The sequence below is a fragment of the Paramisgurnus dabryanus genome, chromosome 4 (genome assembly GCF_030506205.2).
Source record: "Paramisgurnus dabryanus chromosome 4, PD_genome_1.1, whole genome shotgun sequence".
NCBI classification, from domain to species: Eukaryota; Metazoa; Chordata; class Actinopteri; order Cypriniformes; family Cobitidae; genus Paramisgurnus; species Paramisgurnus dabryanus.
In genome coordinates, this window is record NC_133340.1 from 30,920,655 (window position 1) to 30,927,126 (window position 6,472).

The 6,472-nt window shown below is 36.7% G+C and overlaps 1 long non-coding RNA gene across 1 annotated transcript; it reads right to left on the reverse strand.

Annotated features, from left to right (window-relative positions):
* Positions 1-223: 223 nt before the first annotated feature.
* On the reverse strand, positions 224-909 carry LOC135735467 (uncharacterized). The gene is made up of 2 exons (XR_010527607.1): positions 657-909; positions 224-288 (listed from the first exon to the last, which is right to left on the reverse strand). It is a non-coding gene; the product is annotated as an uncharacterized lncRNA (long non-coding RNA).
* Between the last annotated feature and the right edge of the window lie 5,563 nt (positions 910-6,472).

Consider the following 6,472-nt stretch of genomic DNA (forward strand, 5'->3'; position numbering starts at 1 on the left):
TGAATCATTATAACATTTATGACCGCAGCTTTCCACGGCTACATTTAAGAGCTAGTTGCTAGTGCACTGCACTTTTTAGTGATGTTTGCTAAGGGAAATATTATAACTCATACTCATTGTTAGGATTTAAATAAAGCACTATTCTTGAGGACTAAACTGGAGTGCAAAGGTCACCTCATGCACATAAGCATATAAAATTAAATTATACATCAAATTGTGTGGCTTGTTGAGGAGAGTTATGCTTTTATTTTCATAAGAAAGAATCAAAGACTCTTCTTCTTCTTCCCTCTTTAAAGGCGCTCTAAGCGAATAATGTGCGACGTCACTTCCTGTTGATGTTTGAACTGTTTTCAAACAGACAGAGCGTAGCTAACTCCTCCCCCTCCCCCTCCCTTCCGTGCTTTCATGAACGCGCCCAACCCCCACCCCCAAATCCTTCTTGTCGTTTATTGGCTGGAATACTTTGTTTTGTTTTGTGCTGGCTAGGTTTGGCCATTTGTTGATAATGCCGTTTGTGAAGCCTGGGCTGTCTACAGAGATCGCGTTTTTTTACAGTTTGATCAGCGGACAGGCAGCAAGCAGATAGTGAGGAGATGTTTCCGGTATGTAACAAAAAATGTTTTATGGTCTAAAACGCTTCAATTCGCTTAGAGCACCTTTAATACATAAAAATTTGATAGGCTCTTTTAAATTAAACTTGGTCCTGGTTGTCTCCAAAAACCTTGAAAGTCCCATGAAGACTCTAGTAAAGATTAAACCCATCAGTAATGTCAGTGATAGATGCTGGTGTGTTAATTAACCGCCGCTCGATTGGACCTCGGGTTAATCTGTGCACTGAATTGACAAGTCGTTGTTCATCACTCTCATCGCTCCGGCCCCCTCTCCTCGTCCCATCGGCCTCCTTTGCACACTTGCTTTGAAGAAGACGTGCATTTACTTCAAGTTTTTTTACACAGATGGCCCATCGGCCCCGTGGTCCGCAACTAGTGGACTGCAAATAAGTAACAAATACAAAAATGGCTTGTTAAAGATTGAAAAAAGTGTTTATGCCGTGACGTAAGAATACATAAAGGAAATTTTTTTAACAATATAGCTGCGAGCGGTGATGATAGACCATAGACTGAAAAAATATGGACGTAGTGTCTGTGACGTCACCCATAGATTTTTTTGAAGCCAATCGTTTGAAGGGCTTGTGAATGGTGGTTCAACTGGTAGAGCTTTGCATTAACTCCACAGCAAACCCATAAGGCAAAAAATATATATTTTCAAATATAATTTTGGATATACTTCAAAATAAACAAAAAAGGCCACAAAATATATATGCTGAAATAACAATGTATTTTCACCCATATATATTTTTTGGCAATTTTTTGTATATTTTTAAAAATATATTTTAAAATAAATATATTTTAAAGCATTTATATTAACATCACATTGGAAGAAAAACTTTGTATGTTATAAACCTGTAAACATATATATATATATATATATATATATATATTATTTTATTTATTCAATGTAGGTATATTTAAAACAAAGACTTTAAAAAAATAAATTTCTCTGGCCAAAAATATGTTTTAAATATATACTAAATCCTTTTTGTAGAAAGTAAAGCTTAAATAAATATATTTTTGAATTTGAAAATATATTTAGCTTTAGCCTTCATTAAACAACAAATACATATTATACGTATGGGATGTAAAATATGTATTTGTTGCCCCTGAAATACATTTTGAAATATATGTAAATGTATGAAGGTTAAAGCTAAATATATTGTCAAATACAAAAATATATTTAATAAAGCTTACTTTCTACAAAAAGGATTTAGTATATATTTAAAACATATAGAAATTTATTTTTTCAAAGTCTTTGACATTAAATAAGAAATTTTAATGATGCTATGTGCAAAAGTCACTTTCGAGACTAACAGGTGTTGGGGACTGCCTGTAGTGGATTTTAAGTGCTTGCTTGAAGTCAAAGGATCCCACCTAAAGTCCCAGATGTCCCAGATATGAATAGATAATGGATAATTCATTACTTTTTCACATCTGCAATGTACAAACGCTATAAAGGAAGGAAACATACAAAATGCATGGTGTGCCTCAATAAATGATAATTAGATTTTCACTGTTTACATTTGAGGCGTTATTTTATTTTATTTTAGGCTATTGTTAGACTTTAGCAACCAAACAACCCCATGCATCATAATCCTAAATGATTGTAATGCAAACTGACAATTCATGCATACACTTAATAGCAAGAAGGCGAGATAAAATATTATACAATACATCCACAACTCTTTTAAACTCACTTACAGACATCCAAATTCATTTTGACCATTAAAACCCATATCAACATCCATATCAGAATATAAATATCACTTAATATTCACATCAATTGTGTCAACATCCCAGAAAAGCAGTTAATGCAAACCGTAATGCTTTCTCGCAGTAATCATGATAAGTGATACCATAAAGCAACCGGACCAATGTGCGTGTTTATGTATGCGATGAGAAGATGAACAACATCTTGGGATGGATAACAGCGTGTCAGTCTACAGTTTCATTTGTCTCTGCATACTCCATCAATATGAAGCAGCTGTCAGGTGCCTATTTCAGGAAAATTAAACGGGCTTACGGTAAAAATGCGGGGTGAGGGCGGGGTGCGCACGCATTTATGGGTGTATGGGTGTGTGCGAGTAACCTACGTAAAAAACAGACAGAAAAACACTACAAATATACAAAGTAAGACTTCATTTGGGTATAGATTTAAATGCATTTGTGTATATAGATAGTGATCGTGCCTATAGGCCTTGAAATGTGTGCATTTCTAGTATGCATGAGATTGATTGCCTACAAAGCAGTCTCATGCAAATGCCAGCTCTCCTTTTGACACGATAATGGCTGTAAATTGATGAAGACATCTCGCTCATTCTATAGCAACTCGCTGACATGCCTTAGCCAAACACTTCAACCTGCTACATCTAGCCATCAATCACACTCGGCCCCTCCCACCTTATGTCCAAGCGCTTGTCCATTTTAATCAGCTAATTCTCTCTCCTCCGCCGTAACCCTGTTCACCAATACAACACCGTTCCTCTCGTCCTCCCCTGGGCTTAATCTGCTTTAATGAACTCCTGATCTGCCAATTAGATACAATCATGGTGGATCAGAAGATAAATATAAACATCCCACCGCTCCGGCTAGTGAAAATTGGGCCTTTGTGCTAACAGGTTACATAGGTATCAAGGACAAATGCAAGGACTTGTTAGCTTTTGAGGAATGCTGGTTTCTTGTGATTTGATGTGAAGCATGCATACGACTCCGGGCCGGATCTGCACCGGATCCGCACTGCAGCTGCTGACTTTGGCGAGGATACGGTGCAGATCCGGCCCAGAGTTACCCAGAAATCACTCAAAAATAACCTATAGCAATAAATGCCCCGAAGTCGATTGCTATCGGCATAGCAACACCCTAGCAACCAACCAGAAGACCTTGGCATGATGCTAAAACGGCACATTTTCACCTAAAAATGTTACAATTCATCGAAAATATAGTTTTGTACCTGGACCTCAATAAGATGTGCAATAAATTTATGAAATAGCCAACACTGACTTTTATGCCTAATATGCAAGTAAGTCTGAAAACATACACAGCTTTTCCCAGTAAATGCCGCTTTCTTGTCTAGCTCAGCATTTTTGATGCAACAGACTTGTGATGCATTTAAAAGCATCAATAACATCCAACCTGTGTTGACCCTCAGGCAAATAAAAAGTTATTGATTCCCCAACCTCACGCCACCTTCTGCAAAAGAGACTTTTTGTTACCCCTGATGAAACACTTTCATCTAATCACTTGGCAAAATAAAAAGAGGTAGATGGGTAAAGAAATAAATAAGTAGCGTCGCCGGAGACAGAGTGCACACCTTTGGAGATGAAATTAGCCCGAAGCCATTGCAAATCAATGAAATCGATGCAATCAACTTAACTGAGATAGGTGGCGCAAATCGTTAGGCCGGTATCGGCTCACTCACAATTTTGTCTTAATTGCCCCATGGGGCCACGTTTGCACGTGCCATTTGTTCACTTTAATTAAATTACAAAGACAGGTTTCCAAAACTGATGGGAAAGCTGGTTTGGCACAAGCCCAGTGATTATTACTGCAATCTGCACTAATGAACTCATTATGGGTTTTAACCTAAACAAACCAACTACAGAGCTTGCAAAACTTAAAGTGAAAAGCTAATACAATTTATCTGTTTTCTTTTAAACGCCTTCTTAAAATTGGTGTTTTGTCTGCTATATAAGTCATGATGATGTTTTGAATCTGGCTTGCAATATTTGCAAAAACACAAACATTATTACAACAACATTATCTGCTTTAAAGCGTATTTTAATTACCTTAAGACTAAAGGTTAGATGGGGTGTAGCTGTGTTGTTAGGCGTGTTTAAATATAATTTCTGTCAGAAAAGCTTCCTTCATTACTTTATTTCTGATAGCCCAGATCCCATGTGATACAGATGTGAACAAAGCATACCTCTAAAATTCAATAAATTGTTGAGATACATTTTGTTTGCTTACTTTAAAAACAAGACTCAGAGTCTCAGACTTCTCGGCCTGATTTACATGAATAAAACTCAATCACATGTAATAAAAAATATTGTCTCATTTTAAGTTTGCGTCATACAAATTATATTCATGCCATATAAACAGTTGAAATTCGTCTAAGGGTGTATAATAAAATCATAAATTCTTTATAACTTTTCACTGTAAAAAAAACATTTGGTGCCTTAAACTTTTATGTTTAATCAATGGCTGTGTAAGTCATTACAATTTCCTAGCCTTTACGAAAATTAAACATGTTTTTGTGTATTGATTACTATTAGCAAAACCATGGTTTAACAATGGTTTTTGAAAATTATATGGTTTTAATACAGTAAGCGTGTTTCTTTTAGCCTGACTACGTCAGACTTTGTACTTCCGCTAAATTTCATTACGCTTCTGTACTCAGTCTGAGATACCTCCCATTCAAACCGTTTTCCTCAGGTCTCAAAACAACCGGCGAATCAATGAACAGAGGGCGGGCTGAGAGCCGTGACGTAGACGCTAAGCGCCGAATGTACGGTTGTAGTTTGTAGTGGACATGGAGGCACAGAAAGCTATTTGCTCTGTTGTGAAGAACCGGCACTTGCCAACTTAATCCCGAACAAGAAAAGTGTTTGTTAAACATTTTGAATGGAGATTATGTTGTTGCCCTACTCCCGACAGGTTTTGGGAAAAGTTTAATTTATCAACTATTATCGATCGTCAGCGAGAAACTGTGTGCAGCACAGCTTGACGTGCACAACAATCGAGATATCATGGAAGGAAATTTCATTGTTCACAGTTAATGGTGGAGGACGCGTGGGCAAACATTCTTTGGTGACGTTCCTGATTAACCAGAAAAAAAGGTAGTAAGATTTAATTTACATATGGTTATGGCCGTCTGGTGGAAGAGTTTGAGAGGAGAGAGGGGCGTTCCTCCACTTAGACGTGAGTGGAAAGACACCGTAAGGATAGTGTTCAACTAGCTCTGGCCCGATTTACTTTACATAATCTGCAGAAGTCGTTCATAGCCATGTTAACTTCGGTATTTCGCTCGATGGGTTTGTTTTCACATCATGCGTGTGTTTTACAGCAGAAATTTGATGCGGCTGAGCTGGCGCATAACGCACATCATATCCAAACGTTATGTGATTGGCTTACGTTTAGACCAATGATTTTAAACTTCAGACAAGCCCCTCCCATGAGAAGGAAAACGATTGTCAATTATGCCCAGCCAGACTCTGTCTATGAAGCGAAGCAAAATAGCAGAGGATGGTTCTACCAGGCTATGTTTCTTTTTAACTGTAGTAAAACCATATGTTAAATAACGACTAGTGGTGAGTTGCTGTAACTCTATAACAAGTTTGAAAAGTTAAAGTAATGTAAAATCAGATGTTGATGTGACTACATATTTTTTTACTGTTTCTGTTTAAGACAGAAAAGTGTTATGATGACTTATTTTAAACTCTTTACTTTTGGTTTGATAGTTTATGTTGATATTTTAGGCAGTGACACTTTTAGTATCACTTAAGTGTTCAAATACGCCACATTTATTAGGATGAATCATATCAAACCTTGATGGCGTGCTGTGGAAATAAGCGACGGACAACAGCGCCCTCTAGTGGTTTGATTGTAAATGTAAACTGCGACGATGCACGTCATTTCCTACCTATAACAATACAGGTTCAAATAATATTAATCAAATACAGTTTTTCTGAGTAAATAAATGCACGCACACGTACACACGTAGTTAATAAAAGTTGTTTTGTATTTGATGTTATGGTATTGTGAAGAATTATAACCATATACATACAGCAGAATTTTTATATTGTTTTAAAATTATGCAAATATGTATCATGTTTATGTTTATATTTTTGCGTTCGTTTTTT